The sequence below is a fragment of the Oryzias latipes genome, chromosome 4 (genome assembly GCF_053564925.1).
Source record: "Oryzias latipes strain Hd-rR chromosome 4, Olatipes_Hd-rR_3.1".
Taxonomy (NCBI): domain Eukaryota; kingdom Metazoa; phylum Chordata; class Actinopteri; order Beloniformes; family Adrianichthyidae; genus Oryzias; species Oryzias latipes.
This window is the reverse complement of record NC_136240.1, coordinates 35,739,913-35,756,182: the sequence shown is the minus strand read 5'-3', so window position 1 is coordinate 35,756,182 and position 16,270 is coordinate 35,739,913. Positions and strand designations below refer to the sequence as shown.

At 44.3% G+C, this 16,270-nt stretch overlaps 1 long non-coding RNA gene across 2 annotated transcripts in view; it reads left to right on the top strand.

The window, feature by feature from the left end:
- Positions 1 to 224: 224 nt before the first annotated feature.
- LOC111947407 (uncharacterized) overlaps positions 225 to 16,270 on the top strand; it is a 33,330-nt gene continuing 17,284 nt past the window's right edge. The window contains exons 1-3 of one of the 2 annotated variants that reach the window (XR_013655675.1): positions 258 to 545; positions 761 to 940; positions 6,473 to 6,701. This is a non-coding gene — a long non-coding RNA (uncharacterized LOC111947407). Of the gene's footprint in view, positions 546 to 760; positions 941 to 6,472; positions 6,702 to 16,270 lie in introns of those variants that run through there. The other variant, XR_013655674.1, reaches the window with a different exon arrangement.

Below are 16,270 nucleotides of genomic sequence, written 5' to 3'. Positions count from 1 at the left end.
CAAATCCTGGTCAAATAAAAATGAAAAATTTCACAAAGAGATCAGTTTATATTTTAAATCTCTGAACGTAATGAAAAACAAAAATGCAATAAAACTGTGTATTTTGATTGACAATCACATGCTGTATGACAATCCCTAGAATTTTAAACTACAATTCATTTTTTTATTTGTTTTTCTTTTTTTTCTTCTTTGTGTCGTTACTATGTGTATGTAAAAAAAAAAAAAGATAGTGAAGAATAAAAAAAAAATACGATGTGTATGTGTTTGCTTGAAGAACAAAGTTTTATTTTGCCCCACAACCTAACCTGTATGTCTCGTTTGTTCATTCTGAGATGTGATTTGTTGTGTTATCTGTCTGTATAATGATCCATCCAATCAGAGATAAGTGGGCGTGTCTCAGAGGAACGATTGAAAAATCTTTTCACAGACGGGCAGAGAGAGTCAGACCTTGGTGAGGAGCGGAGCTGACGCTGAAATGAATGCTTGTTTGCTACGATGTTTTTCAGAGTCAACTTTCTGTTCAGAAATGGGGAAACCGTTGTCATGTAAGCAATGATTTTTTCTAGATGTGTTTACTTTAAACTGCTCGTTTTTTTTATTACAATATATGCAGCAAAATGCTAATTGCGACTAGCTTTAGCATGTCGTTAACTAAACGTTAAGTGTGACGTGTTGTGTTACTTTTTCACTAAATGCTAGGTAAAAACAACCCAAAAAAACGTTCAAAGTTCTAAAGGGACTTTTATGAAATTGACCATAGACGGGTCTTATTTGGACTCTCTGGAAGACCGAGCACACCGTGCCGCTCGTCTGAGCCGATCCCAGCCTCCAGGCCTCAAGAGATTCCCGCCTCTTCCTCTGTCCTGCACAGTCAGATTATGCCGCAGAGTTTGTCTGCAGAGCATTTTCCCCGCCAACAGTTGGCGTGACCATCAGCTACGTGAGTACCTGTACGTTGTATTTCCCTGCTCGTTAGGGTGTGAGGACCCTCTTTGGTTTTTGGCCACAACGCAGCCGAGCATCAGGGAACAGGGGAAAAAAAGGGGGGGGGGGGACTGAACAAACCCTTTTTTTCAGTGTAAGGAACTTTTTTCCCACCATTCCTTGGTTAACGTAAGATATATATATATATATATATATATATATATATATATATATATATACACATTTCTTTTAACCATGTGTGTGTATATTCATCAGTTACAAGGGATGGGTGTTACATCTGTGTTTTTAGTTGGTGGAATCCATTCTCACCCAAGAACCTGGTGGGGAACAAATAATAAACAAATATAATGTGGAAGCAAAGCTTTGACAGATGAAACCAGAAGAGAACCGGTTCACATACTGGCTGCTGAAATGACAGAGAAGAATTGGTCATCTATCATTATGGCTTAGTGGACTCAGTGTATGATTAACATGTCATTCTGATCTTTAACAAATGCAACTCAGACATTTGTATATCAAATCAAATCAAACTTTATTTATAAAATGGCGTTTCTCATGCATTTTGTGCAGCTCGAAGCGCTTTAACACACAATATTACAGTAAAAACCCAATCCACCCTTCACCCTTCCCACTCCCCTCCGTTAAAACATATGACCCATGGAATAATGACTATGTAACTTTAAATAAATAAATAAGCAAACAAACAAACAAGTATGTCTTGGCTCTGCTGTGAGGAAACGGTATTTGGGAATCCTTTCATACCAGGAGCCAGCCTGGCCATTGGAACATCTCCACAGTGCCCACCCAGACTGGGACAACACTGGGGTCCACTTCACAGCCGTCAAGCTGCAAAGTTAGTCTCCAGCTGCCCCAGCAAGGGCAAGAACTGCAGCAACAACCACCGACCAAACCGGCAAGCCCTAGAGGAAAACATCCCCACAAGAAACACTGGGGCTAAAATCATGAGAAGATACTAAAATTAAAGACATAAGATCTATATAAGAACATAAAATTGAGAATAAGATGCATACAATAAAAATAAATGCATAAAATAGCCTATACTAAAACTAATAGAATAAATTAGCAGTTAAAATCTACTAAAAGCTAAATTAAAAAGGTGGGTCTTGAGCCTCTTCTTAAAAACCTCTACAGTCTCTGCGGCCCTGAGGTTCTCCGGCAGGCCGTTCCACAGACGAGGACCATATGGCAGAACGAAGCCTCACCATAAGTTTTGGTCCTCACCTTAGGAGCAACTAAGAGGCCAGAACCGGAGGACCTCTGGGTCCGCGAGGGCTCATTTTTTAAAAGGATATCATTTAAATAAGAAGGCCCAAGACAATAAAAACATTTATAAACCATTCAAAGAATTTAAAAACCAATCCTGAAACGCACAGGGAGCCAATGCAGCGATTTTAAAACCGGTCTCATGTTTTCCCGCCCTCTGGTCCTCGTCAGAACTCGTGCCGCTGAGTTTTGCAATAGCTGTAGATTTGAGATTGACTTTTTGGGTAAACCAGAGAGCAGGGCATTACAATAATCTAAACGACTGAAAATAAAAGCATCAGCTAGGGATGGGTATCGTTAAGGTTTTAACGGTACTACTACGCTTATCGATACTGCTTATCGATCCGGTATTTTAACGGTACTCTTATCGATACTTTTTAGGACGAAAAATAAACAAATAAATAACAAATTGAGAACATAAAGTGTTTTATTTCCTCATTATGCAACATTGTTTTTTTTTTAACAAAACATTTTATTTTATACATGTGAATGTTCCAGACAGTAAGACATTAAATAATTAATTTCATTATTTTCATTCTTTATAAGCCCGATATTTCCTTTGAACATATTTCCTTCTTTTGTCCATTTTCCACAACCTTGAACAAATTTTCTGTCTGTCAAACACCCAGAGTTAAGTTAAGTGAGATGATAGAAACAAATTCCCTTTGATGCAGATTAGTTTCTATTTATTTATTTATTTTTAAACCCAACAAATTATATTAATTATGCATGACGAATATCATTAGTTATTAATTATTATTAAGTTTTAGGGAGCAGCCGTTAGTTTGTTGCGGTTCTGGAATCATAAACGCTGAGTGTAAGGCCCACCTCTCTACCTGTTCGTTGTTCGCTCCTCATGCACCCCCCCCCCCCCCCACCCCCCCCGCGCAGCGTGTTCACACACAGCTCAACGTACGGACATCGTTTAATTAACCATTAATTTTACACGGAAATGGGTGTTCTTAGAGTATGGGGGATAAAAGGATTTTTTGGGGGGGGGCGCTCACGTGTCCCCTACGAAACCACCACGGACTGTGTGCGCTGCCTTGTCTTGTGTGTGTGCGCGCGCGGCGCGTACTGTCTCAACAGCCCCGCCCCCCGTGCACACAAATAGGCAGACAGACCTCTCCTGTTCAGCGAAGGCAGCGAAATTAACATAATTAATTAAAAGAAAATTGACTGACTTGATGAGTTACATATGCCAGATAACGTTTTTATTTTGTGGGACACAAAAAATAAAGCGACTTCTCCAGTACCGATAGCAGAACCGTTTAGGTCAGATCTTAACAATACTGCGGTCTTGAAGAATGTGGCCCCGGGGCGCGTTCAATACCAGGGCTCTGTACCCAACCCTAGCATCAGCACCTCTGTGCTGGCAAGAGAGAGGAACTGGCGGACTCTGGCAATGTTTTTGAGATGATAAAATCCTGTCTTAATGACATTTGTAATGTGTGGGATAAAATTGAGCTCAGAGTCAAAAAGTACGCCCAGGTTTCTCACACATTGATAAGGTTTAAAATTATGAAGATGTGGTAAAATCACCTCTCTTTTCTTCAGAACCGATGATTAGAACTTCATTTTTGTCCTGGTTGAGCTGTAAGATGTTTTCTGCCATCCATGACTTTATATCTAAAATACAGTTTAAAAGATTGTTAACAGGTTCAAGGTCATCAGGAGACACGGCGATGTAAAGTTGTGTATCATCAGCATAGCTGTGAAAGTCAACGCCATGTCTCCTGATGACCTCCCCAAGAGGCAACATATATAAATTAAACAGTATTGGCCCTAAAATCGACCCTTGGGGAACCCCACAACTTATTTCATGGATTCCTGAAGAGCACGTATCCATACTTACATAAAAGTGTTTCCCTGTAAGGTAAGATTAAAACCACTTAAGAACATTTCCAGAGAGGCCCACTAGACTCCTAAGTCTGTCAAATGAAATCTGGTGATCTACTGTATCGAAAGCGGCACTAAGATCCAGTAGCACCAGAACAGAACATTTCTGTGAGTCATGGTTTAATATAAGATCATTAACGATCTTACTCTGTACTATGGTTTGTCTTAAAACCAGACTGATATTTTTCTACAATTTTTGGGGCATTTAAAAGCTCATGCAGTTGAGTAGCGACACTTTTTTGTATAATTTTACTTAAAAATGGTAAATTGGATATGGGTCTAAAGTTATCTAGATTTATTGGATCTAATTGGCTCTTCTTCAGAAGGGGCCTCACCACCGCCGTCTTACAGGCAGAGGGGAAGACTCCAGTCTGAAGAGAGCAGTTAACTATGTTTAAAAGCTCTGACTCAAAGAATCTATAAAATGTTTTCAAAAAGTGAAGTGGGAATGGGATCTAAAAGGCAGGTTGTAGCAGTGTGCTTGGGATACAACTCGACCAAGCATCTCCGCATCAACCAAGACAAATCTCCCCAGTGTCTTCTGGTAAAAACAACGCTGGTTGTCTGTTAAGATTAGTGTATGGCATGTGTAACCCACATGTTTTCCTGGCACTGTCCCTTTAACGAAACACACAATTTTGGGAACTCTCGCGAGACTTCCGAACGTGACAACACACTCAACTTCCGTGTTTCATTGAGTTATAAATAAGTGGCGGGGATGGTTTACAGGAGGCATACATTCGGGAGTTATCAGCAATACCCTTGCTACTAGGGTTGTGCCGATGGACGATATCATCGTCCATCGTGATGGGTGACTGACATCCCGATGGAGAGACCACCATCGTGATGCCACGCCCCCGCCACGTTGCGCGTTGACATCATAAGCCGCGGTTACATGTACAAAATATCTTGATGGGATCAGTGGTCGGATTAGTATCCAACCGTGTAGATGGGCCCAGAAAAATGTTTTCAGAATATAAAAACGTTCACTAAGGTCACAATTTCGGTCGGAATAAATCATTCGCACACGCGCAGTATTCGCACATGCGCAGTTTGAAAACCGGAAGAGGATACAACTTCCGCCGAGCGGCTTTTTTTCCAAACTTTATTGAAGGTAACAATTCAATACAAAACGATAACAGCACCGAGCGGCTATATACATTGACATGTCAGCTCGGTAAAATACGAGACGATCTTCTAAACGTGCTTTTAATAATGTTACGGTTATTATGAAACACCTGTTCGCTCATCATTTGAATTTTAATCCGTGTGGTCAGTGCTTTTTCTGAACGTAGCCAGGATTAGCTAACACGGGCTAACAACATTAGCTTTGGATGGTGCTGCATCCTGTGAATAACATCAGCCTTTATTTAGTCGGGACACGACTGGAAACACAAATCCACGTGATTGATTGAATGTTTTCTAAGGACTGAGCGACATTTCTGCTTTGTGTCCGCTGTGTGTGCTGACGATCCGAACTGTGCTCAGACACACGTTTAGACCCGGTTCTGAGTTTGATAGCTCGTACCCCTAGAGCTGAGGGACGGATCGCAGTCTTAAATCTCCCACACATACCGCTCATGTACCCCCCCCCCCCTTCCCATCAAACATAAAGCTGTAAATCCGCCCTCCGCCGGTCCACTTCGCTAGTTAAGTGCGGGAGCGGACCACTTCTTTTCTATTTTGCTTGTTACTTTTTCTGTTAAAGTCACTTCCCTCAGTTTATACTGGATCATCGCGGATTAACCATTAGTTGGGAAATAAAATGAAAAAAGCAAAATAACGAATAGCAGTTATATAAGAACGAAAAATGTAAAAAATACCCCCCCCCCCCCCCCCGACGATGTCATCGTCCATCCCGATGGTTGACAGCAAACATCGTCAACGGCCAAATTAGGGGACATCGCCCAACCCTACTTGCTACACAACGCCTTGCGTCAGACAGCCTTCTAATTCGACTTCCAACTTTCGTTTTTCTCACGCTGCAACTGGTGAGTGACACAGTTTTCTTTTGTATGTGTGCGAGTCAGCGGGCGCCAGCTGATCTCACAGCTGATCCCGGTTTGAGATCATGTAAACAAAACAAATTGTTTTGAAAAATATAAGAACTGTTTATTTTAAAATCAATTGTGAGTACTCTAAACGAACAGAACTAATAATCATGCGCATGTTAATTATTATGAATTGATGATTATGAATTATGTTGTGGTGATTACATTGTTTCTGATCAGAAATCAGATCAGAAAATCACAGGAAATACGCATATTTGGAAAGCTTTTGTCATGAACTTATTTTTAAAGCATAATTCCATGTTTTAAATAAGTATTTGGTCCTGTTTATACAGGCCAGGTTTTTTTCCATCGGGAGGAATCCTCTTCCCATCTGCTGATGGCGAGCTAACAGAGCCCACCTGGACCAAAAGCCAACTGTCCCTACTAACGCGGTAGGATACAATCACATGAACCCTCATCAATAACTTTATCGGCATTGCTCAAGCACCAATCATTGGAGCTAATTCAGCTGACTCCAAAGAGTCTTTCTGAATCACCCAAAAAGGGTGAACTTGTTGGACACTGGACTAAAAAAAATATATATATATATATATATATATATATATATATATATATATATATATATATATATATATATATATATATATATATATATATATATATATATATGTATATATATGTATATATATATATATATATATGTATATATATGGTTATTTTGCATTGTACATATTGTCTGTCAATTATTTTGTTGTTTGTTCACTGTAAATACATAAACTTCAAATCAGCTGAAGGAGTCCTGTGTGATTTTGCATCTCCACATTTCCTCGCTGAGACGAATCTGCCCAGTCTAATGTATCCTTAATCAAAAGTGTTACACATGGATGAAATGTTTGATCTTATAGCATTGATTTGACCCATGATGATGACATGGAGGACTCGTTAAAGTCTGTTTGTTAATTGTTTTAAAAAGAAATTTGGGGTTGTTTTTATTTTCTGAAATGATTTTTGAAAAATAGGAGGTTCTGGCCCGTTATAGTTATTGTAGATTTTGAGTTCTTTTAAAATGTCTTTATGAATTATTAAATTTGTCTTCCTGCAGTTCTGCTTCAGACCCTTAATGTCATCAGTCTTCCATGGCATTTTAGGAGTGGTTCTTAATGTTTTTTTTTTTTTTTTTTTTTTTTTTAACTTGTCCTGTCCAACAGCTAGGCAGACAGATGAGAGCTGAGGGCCTCTTGGGTTGGACATATTTTACTTTAACAAGAGGGGTTATTAATCTTCAGACAAACCAAAGGTATGTCTGAATAAACCCCTTTTGTAATTGAGGCCAAACTTTATTAATTTCAAACATGTCTGAAAATCTTTGGTGTTGGACCGGACGGAAAAGGAAAGAGGGGAAGAAGAAAGAGGGACGTTAGAGAGAGGGGGGGTAGGGGGTGATAATAGGAGGGGAAGGGGGATAAGACCATGAAGCAGCATAAAGCAACAAGTTTACTGGTTGTTAATCATTATGGTAAGGTTCAAATGTAAAAAAAAAACAAAAAAAAAAGGGCGGAGCCTGTCCACACAAACACTCAAATGTTATAAACACACCTGTTAGTTGCAAAAATGTCCACCTGTCGACATGTACACAAAACAGATAGTGTTCACACGCATACTTATGCCTTAAAACCAACTAGTGTGAAATATTTCAGTCATTCAGTCTGTTGAGCTGACACCTGTGCTCAGGTGAGTGTTTATGTTCTTCTAAAATGGATGGTGGAACGTGAAAAGAAGGAGGGAGAGTGCCCAGCCATCCCCACCCCAAGACCCCCACCGCACCAGCAGCGGCAGCCGGATTCCCCCCAACACCACACGGGAACCGGCAGGGAACAACCGCCGCCCGGGCGACCAAGCCCGCCACCCAGGCCAGGGCCAGCAGGGCCGCCGCAAGGCCCCCAGAGCCAGAGAGCAGGGAGGCACGGAGGGAAAGAGGGCGCCGCCCCAGCCCAACCAGGAGAGCAGCCCCCCCGCCGCGCCGGGAGAACCCAACGCAGGGCCCCACCGGAGAAGGACGCCCACAGCCCCAGACGAGCACCCCACCACCACCCAGGAGTTCCGGGCATCCCCCCGCCCCAACCCCAGGTACGGGCCAGGACCCCCCAAGGGAGACCCACTCCGCACTCCAGGCAGCCATCCGCCCGGCCAACGGTTGGTCCAGGGAGGAGCGAGGCAGGGGCCCGCCGCCCCCGCCCAGGAGGGGGGAACCCCGGGGAAAAAAGAGGGCCCACAAGGGGTGTTGTAAATATGGCCCGACCAGGCTCGGCCACAGTTGGAAATTTGGCGGGGCCCAGCACTCAGGAGCAAGGACCAGAACCCACCCCCCAGGGACACGAACACCCCCGGCTCAGATGTAATGTGAACCCCCCCACCGCGCGGAGAGAGCACCGCCGGGCCCAGGAAGCCAGCACCCCGGGGACACAGCCGCCGTTGCAAAGGGGCCCGTACCCCCCACCAGGGAAGAGGCAGGGGACAGATGGTCCTAGGTCCCACCTTCCTTGCAAAATGTGTGTGCGTGTATGTGTGTTTGAGAGAGTGTGTGTGTGCATGTGTGTGTGTTTATGTTGGGATGTATATATTGAGGGGGGAGGGGTGTGTGTACTAAGGGGGGTGCGGTTAAAATTGGCGGGTAGGGCACTAAGGGGACGTCTCCTGATTACTCACAGTGACGTCCCCTCACCCTCCCCACCAAGGGGCCCTAAATGTCTAAGGTGCGGTTAAAATTGGCGGGTAGGGTGCCAGGAGGACATCCGCTGCTTGCTGGCAGTGATGTCCAAGCACCCCCCCTACCAAGGGCCCTACATGTCTAAGGTGCAAATAAAACCGAAAGAGGGGGGGCCCACTCCATACGGCAACCACAGGAGGGGGGTCACTGCCTAGTAAACCCCCCCCCCCCCCAAGGCTCATCGCAGGCTAAGCCCCCCACCCCCTCACCCTATTATGAGGTTATATGAGGAAGGGGGTAAGTTGGGGACAGATGATAGACTGTCCCCCGGTGGTCAAACAGCCGTCCCCCGCCCCCCCCCCCCCAGCAAGGGGGCCAGGCCCACCCAGCCCCGGGGCCCCACCCCCGGAGGCGCAGACACCCCAGGCCCAGCACCACCACCCCCACACAGAGAGAGGGGAGCCAGAAAGCGCCGGCCCCCCCCGGAGCAAGCCCAGGCCCCCACCCCCAAACGCCGGCCCTAGAAGAGCTCTGGTCAGGCCTCGACGGGACCGAGGCAGCCAACCGGCCGGGGAAACCGCCGATGGCCTCAGCGGAGACCCCGACCCGTCAACCCCCCCTGCCCCGTACCAATAGTGGCCCCCCCCCTCCCCCAGAATGCCCCCCCACAGGACAGGGCCGACAAGACCCCCACCCCACCCCCAGACCCCGCAGCCGAAGCGGATGACACCCAGAGCGACCGGGGGCCCCAAGAGGGTTGTCCCGTCCCGCCCCAGAGCCAGGGAAGGGCCGATCCCAGCCCCAGGTGTAGACGGGAAGCCCATCCAGCGCCGCTGGGCCCCCCCCCCCGAGCAGCGCCCCCCGCCAACCCCCCCCAGCACAGGCAAAGGGACCACCCCCCCAAGCCAAGCCAGACCACCACCCCACCCCCCCCACCACGCACCCCCACACCCAAGCCCAGAGGACCACGCAGCGCCCCAGGCCGCCCCACCCAGGCGCCGGACCCGACCCCCCGACCAACGGAGCCCCCACCACCCCCGGCCAGGCACCGGAGGCCCCGACCCCCACCCCGGCCCACGGCAGAAGGGCAAGGAGCAGCGACGACCATGCCCCCCCCACCCCCTAAGTCACGGAGTTAGCTATGGGAGACCAGAGAGACCGAATTCTTTCAAAGTTACTTGAACTTTGGGCTGACATTTTTTCCAAGCTGATATGATCAAGCAGCAGATTTCTGTGTTGACTTATATTTATATTTTTTTTGCTTTTCCAATTTATTAAAATAGTTTTTTTAGCAATGCAAAGAGTTATGAAAATGATAGAGCCTAATCCTCCTTCTACATCGATGGCACTCATGTCACCAAGCACACAAAGTGACGGTGAAGCTGTGATTGAAACCTTAAGCCAGACTGATAGATCGGCACATACCTGCTGCCAGAGAGCCTGGACAGGCGTGCAGAACCATAGTGCATGCATGTAATTGTCGGGTAGATTACTGTCACAGTGCTGACAAATGTCTGAGTTACTGAGACCCATCTTGAACATGCTCTGTCCAGTGTAGTAAATTCTGTGAAGAGTTTTGAAATGGATTAGCTGCAGATTTGGATTTTTTGTCATTTTAAAGGTGTTTAGACAAAGTTCTGACCAAAAACTTTCATCTGTGCTGATGCTCAAATCCGCATCCCATTTTGTTGTCGGAAGTGAAATATTGTTATCTAAATTACATAAAAGTTTGTATATTTTGGAGAGAGTTTTATTCATTGAGAAATTGATCAGAGTGGTAACTACATCTGGTAGCTTTAAATCGTTGTCTCTGTATTTAAACTTTTTAGTAATAATTGATTTAAGTTGCTGATATTCCAAGAAGTTATATATTCCATGTTTGTCTTGAAGTTCCTGGGGAGTTATGAATCTTCTATCAATAATTATGTGCTCTAGTTGTTTTATGCCCCCTGCTTGCCAAGCTGGGAAGTGGATAATTTTTTTGTTTATGAGGATGTCTGGGTTGTTCCAGATGGGTGTCATTTTGCACGGTTGAATTGATGATTTTGATATTTTGAGAAATTCCCACCAGGCTGTTAAAGTGGCATTTATATTAATACTTTTGAAACAATCCTGTTTTTTAACTATTTGACTAATAAATGGAAGATCTGACAGGTTGATCTTTCCACATAACGCCTGTTCCAAGTCTAACCATGAGTTGGTTTCTGGATTATTTTTTAACCATTTTAAGATGTATTGTAATCTATTTGCAAGAAAGTAATTGTGGAAGTTAGGTAATTCTAATCCTCCACAGCTTTTTGCAGATTTTAAAGTTTTTAGACTAATTCTTGCAGGTTTATTGTTCCATAGAAAGCTTGATATGGATGAGTCTAATGTTTTGAACCATTTTAATGGCGGTTGTGTGGGAATCATTGAGAAGAGATAATTAACTTTGGGTAAGATTTTCATTTTAACCGTGGCTACCTTGCCCATAAGGGACAAAGGCAGGTTGGTCCAGCGTGTTAGGTCGTCCTGTATGTTTTTCAGTAATGGGGTGTAGTTTAGCAGCACCAGTTCTGATATTTTGGGGGATAAATAAATACCTAGATATTTTATATTGCCTGATTTAACTGGTATTGTGAGTCCTTGCTCCGCATTACTGTTCAGTGGTAATAAAACAGATTTATTCCAATTAATGGAATAGTCTGATATAGAAGAGAATTCATTAATGATTGTTGCCGTTTCATTTACAGAATGTATATTACTTAAAAACAGTAATATGTCATCTGCATAGAGACTAATTTTATGATGGCTGTGTTTGGTTTTAATTCCTTTAATACTCTCATTCTGTCTTATTGCTGCAGCTAGAGGCTCGATAAATATTGCAAAAAGCGAGGGGGAGAGTGGGCAACCCTGTCTAGTTCCTCTTCCAAGAAAAAACCTGTTGGAAGTCTGTTTATTAGTTCTAACTGATGCATTGGGGTTGTGATATAATATTTTGATCCAATTGATGAATGATTCTCCAAACCCAAACTTATGGAGGGCAGCAATGAGGAACTTCCAATTTACTCTATCAAAGGCTTTTTCAGCATCCAGTGATAGTATAGTCATTTCCTGGTTTTTGATGGTGGCAAAGTCTATTATGTTAACGAGTCTGCGGACATTGTCATCCGAGTGTCTGCCTTTGATGAATCCAGTTTGATCAAAGTCAATTATGTGAGGAGTGACTTTTTCTATTCTCTGTGCTAGTGCTTTGCAGATAATTTTTACATCTGCATTAATTAAAGAAATGGGGCGATAGCTTGAAGGACTCGTGGGGTCTTTGTCTGGTTTTAGAAGAAGGATAATGTTGGCAGAGTTCATGTTAGGTGGTAGAGATTGGCTTTCATTGATAAATTTTACCGTTTTATAAAACGTTGGTGCCAGTTGTTCCCAGAATTCCTTATAAAACTCTGCAGGAAAGCCGTCAGGCCCTGGTGCTTTACCATTAGGCATAAGTAACAGAGCTTCATGAAGCTCAGACAACGAGAGCGGAGAGTCTAAATTTGTGATTTGATCTTCGTTTAACTTGGGCAGGTTTATATTGTTGAGAAATGAGTTGATGCTTTGTTCTGATGGATTGATCTGTGGAGTGTATAAGTTTTGATAAAAGTCTTTAAACGCATTATTAATTTTTACCGGGTCATGGGTGACATTCCCTGTTTGGTCCATAATCGAAGTGATTGTTGATTTTTCTTTATTAATTTTAAGCTGATTAGCTAGAAATTTGCCAGATTTATTTGAGTTTTCATATCTTTCCAGTCGAAGCCTTTGTATCTGGAATTGTGTTTGTTTATTGATGATGTCATTTAACTGCAGTTTTAAATTTTTCAGGTCGCCCAGTATGTGTTCCTGTGCAGAAGCAGCATAAGCAGTCTCCAGAGTTTTTATTTTATTTCCTAATTCTAATAAATCTGCTTTCTCCTTGCGTTTTTTATGCGTTGAATAAGAGATGATTTTCCCTCTCATGACTGCTTTTGCTGCTTCCCAAAGAATACTTGGTGATATTTCAGAAGTATCGTTGAATTCTAAGAAGGTTGCCCACTCTTTTTTAAAGAATTCAATAAATTCCTGGTCTTTTAACAGAGACGTATTAAACCTCCAGGTTGAACCCGAGGGTCTGGGTACTTCCCTTGAAATAGTAACAGAAACTGGTGCATGGTCACTGATAATAATTGGATGAATGTTGGAACTTTTAATTTCTTTCAAAAGGGAGTTACTGACTAATAAATAATCTAAACGAGATTGTGAATGGTGAACTGGAGAAAAAAAGGTGAACCCCTTAGTGCTTGGATGACATGAGCGCCAAGCGTCGCAGAGACCCAGATCATTCATGTACTGCTTTAGAATACTTGCAGACTGCCATGTACGCTGGTTTGCTGCTGTGCTGAGTCTGTCAAGTTCAGGGTCCAAAACAAGGTTGACGTCTCCTCCTATAATGATTGTGGAGTCAGAGTGAACTGAGAGTGAGGTGAAGAATCTGTGAAAGAAGGAAGAGTCGTCAACATTCGGGCCATAGATGCTGGCGATGCAAAAGTCTTTATTCTGAATGGATATATTAATGATTACAAATCTGCCTTCTGGGTCAGTAACTGTATCCTTATGAGTAAATGTAACATTTTTATTAATCAAAACTGCAACCCCTCTTTGTTTGGAGTTGAAACTGGCAGAATACATAGCTGGATACTGGGAACAGCACAGGAGTTGACCAGCTGATAAAGATAAATGGGTCTCCTGCAGCAGAGCTATATCTGCTTTAAGATCATTCAGGTGATTTAACACTTTCAATCTCTTTGGCCCAGAACCAAGTCCACGCACATTCCAGCTAACGATGTTAAGACTGCTCATAGCTGTTCTAACCGGGAGAGTGCAAGGCTAAATAGTGCGTGTGCCCGTCCGTGTGCGCGTGCCCGCTGTGCGTACCTGCTACACTGACAAGCGCTATGCGTTGTGGGTGAACGTGTCTTGGCTATGAGCTGCATGTTACGTGCGTCCTGTGTGAGCCTAAGTGAGGTTTTTGCAGTTTATCAACGTGTGTGTGCGGGATCGCGTGTGCATGCTCTTATGCGCGCTAGTATGCGCGCGCGCCCGTTCCGTGCATAAATAAATACTCACCATGGTTGCGTTGACTTTACCTGATTCACATATGAGGACATGGGAAGGGGGGGGGACAAGAGAAAAGAGAGAGGGAAAGAGAAAGAACAAAAAACAAAAACAACGAAACAACAACAGAAACATGAATGTGAGAGAAAGAAAAAACACTTTTCCTGAGAGGTGTGGATTATTGATGATCCGATTATTTCCTAGTTAAATAAGTTTGCGGGTTTCTTCTGGGCAGCGCAGATGTCAGTGCGCCTCAGAAAGCCTTCAGCACAGCCAGGGTGTTACCTCTGGGTCCCGGAACAGCTTGCCATTCACAAAAAGTTTATCAACAGCAACCACCGCACGGGCTCCAGCAGACAGGTGCTTCCTCCTCAGCGGGAAGAGGATTTTCCGACGGCGGAGGATCTCGCCTGGAAACTGATCATTCACGCTGTAATGTGTGTCTTTCAGCTCGCGCCCTCTGCTTTTTACCTGCATCTTTTGTTTATAATGTTCAAATTTAGCAACAATAGGACGGGGACGCTGATTGTCCGGCCTTTTTCCTCCGAGCCGGTGAACCCTGTGGAAGGAGATCTTCTGGACTTCTTCCTTGGGGAGTTTCAGGTGGACCTCTATAAAGGACTTAACAATGTTCTCCGGGACTTCCCCTGCCTCTTCTGGAATCCCTGCGAACACTAGATTGTCCCTCATGCTCCTCGCCTGAAGATCCAGGAGGGTTTCCTTGATGGATCGGTTTTCCTCAGAGAGACGGGCGGTGTCGTGGCCCAAGATCTTCACGGTCTCTCTGAGGGCCTGGTTCTCCGCTGCGAGCTCCTGCACCTGCTGTTGGCTGAACTCCAGAGACTCTCGCAGACCTTGGAATTCCTTATGGAGGATCTCCAGCAGATTTAAACGGCAATCAAGGCTGGAGAGCCTTTTATCAATTGAATCCAGGATATCACTCATGTTGCTGCCTGGGGAGGAGGCAGCCCCCGGGGAGTCTTCGGGACGGTTGCGTTTGGTGGACGGAGTGGCGGTGTTGGATTTCTTCATGAGGCAGGTATTGAAACACTCGTCGATGTAATTCTCCAGATCCTCCAGGTCCTCCAGGTCATCCAGGCTGGCAAATGCTTGACAAACTTTTTCAGATTTTTATTTTTTAAACTTTCTGGATTATTTAAATATGGCGGTGTAATTAAATAAATCAAAAATGTTTGTTCACAACTTACGCGCCGCCAAGTAAACTCACCACACTCCTCTCGTCGGCTCTCGCGATACTACAGCATCACGTGCCAATATGATGTTCTGAGGTCCATTCAAAACAAATGTTTTTGTTTTGAATGGAGCCACTGCATCTTTGGAAGACTGAAGTCTGTTATTAAAATGATCAAAAATAAAATCACTGGGTGCAGGTAAAATCTGAGGAGTTTGCTTAAAAATATTAATAAAACTTGCAGCCACTTCAGGAGTTACATACCGTTTCCTCACAGTTCTCACTGAGGTTCTCATCTTAAACACGTCTATCGTTGCATTTTCCCCAACGTGTTTTCAGTGTGTCTAAGACTAAATCTTGTCACTCCCACATATTTAAAGTTCAAGCCCCGTTAGCTGTCACACATGTACGTGTGGGACATTTATTCTCCTCAGCTGCCCCGACTCCCGCGGGAGCGGTGAGCTGCCCTAACAGCCGTGCATAAACCGTTTGTGGTCGGGGTGACACGCCGCCGCGCGCTTAACCAAAACCCTCCGGGTCTGTGCGACCCAGAGAAAAGTTCAGCACAGACTGCATGTATTTAGAAAATTACGAGCGAATAAATACGTTCTAAAGGAAAGTAAGGAACTCGTTAATGTGGTCCGGGGAGGGAGGAGGCTGTCGGGTTTCCTGCTTTCAAGCCCCGTCATTGTCACGCCCCCCAAGAGTCATATACCCCACTGTGGTTGGTTGGTCAGCTCCGCGCACGTCAATAAAAAAGTGTCTTTCATACAAACTGGCAGGCCGAATTAAAATTGAACTTTCATATTGAGGCAGGGGCCGCAAAATATCATCTTGGGGGCCGCGAGTTTGAGATCCCTGCTGTAGACTGTGGCACTGGTACACTCGCAGCAGGTCGGAAGAACGAATCAATAGTTCGCTTACCTATAGCTCAGACGTGCGCACATATCAGGTTGTGATGATATTTGTCTCCGTTTCCTTCCCACAGATGTTTACGCGCGTGTGAATATCTCTAAGCCCCTCCCCCACTCAGTGGCATTCCCTATTCTTCTCACACGCATTAGACCCATGACAGAGGCATCACGCGAGTGTGTGCTCGCGTTTCATGAA